The following is a 1,195-nucleotide window of genomic DNA, read 5'->3' as shown; positions in this document are numbered from 1 at the left end:
CCACAAAGAATTCGAAAACAAATCCAATTTTGAAAAGCTCCCATATCTACTGGGTGAAATTCCACAGTGTGCCATCACAGCAGCAAGATTTGTGACCTGTTGCCACGAGAAAAGGGCAACCAGTGAAGAATAAACACCATTGTAAATACAACCCATATTTATGCTTATTTATTTTATCTTGTGTCCTTTAACCATTTGTACATTGCTAAAACACTGTATATATATATATAATATGACATTTGTAATGTCTTTATTGTTTTGAAACTTCTGTATGTGTAATGTTTACTGTTAATTTTTGTTGTTTTTTCACTTTATATATTCACTTTGTATGTTGTCTACCTCACTTGCTTTGGCAATGTTAACACATGTTTCCCATGCCAATAAAGCCCTTGAATTGAATTGAATTGACAGAGACACAGAGAGAGAGAGAGACAGAGACACAGAGAGGGAGAAAGAGACAGAGAGAGAGAGATAGAGAGGGAGACAGAGACACAGAGAGAGAGACACAGAGAGAGAGAGACCCGAGAGAGAGAGACAGAGACAGAGACAGAGAGAGAGATGCTGAAGGGGATGTATTGATATCTCTTCTGCTCAGTGATGGACTGGACCCAGCAGCTGTCAGTGACACCAAGACAAAAGCAGCATCAGACACACGCACGCGTCTTGGACGCGTTGACTGGGGGGGAAAGAGACACAAACACACAAAAGACTAAACCACGAATGAAGGAGAGGAGAAGTAGAGGCGAGGAGAGGAGAAGGGGGAGGGGACATGGGAGAGGAGAGGAGAGGAGAGGAGAGGTAGAGGAGAGGAGAGGAGAGGAGAGGAGAGGAGAGGAGAGGAGAGGAGAGGAGAGGAGGAGGAGAGGAGAGGAGAGGAGAGGAGAGGAGAGGAGAGGAGAGGGAGAGGAGAGGAAGGGCAGAGCAATTTCATAAGACACATGAGTTTTATTGATTTCTGATGTCTGTCCAGGCACGTCTCTGCTGCTCCTCCCCTTCTCCCACTGCTCCCCTGGAGAGGAATAACATGTTCGCTTAATAAACAGAAAAACAAGGGGAGTCTCTTTTCTAATGCTTCTCCCTTTGTTGTCTATTTTTGAACACTGATCTTAATTCATGTTGAACCAAACCTGCCCAGCCATCACCTCAGACATCATTCACATACTCTTGTCACATCTCTCTCTATCTCTCTCCTCTC

This window comes from Oncorhynchus kisutch, linkage group LG18 (genome assembly GCF_002021735.2).
Source record: "Oncorhynchus kisutch isolate 150728-3 linkage group LG18, Okis_V2, whole genome shotgun sequence".
Lineage (NCBI taxonomy): Eukaryota > Metazoa > Chordata > Actinopteri > Salmoniformes > Salmonidae > Oncorhynchus > Oncorhynchus kisutch.
This window is presented reverse-complemented; position numbering follows the sequence as displayed.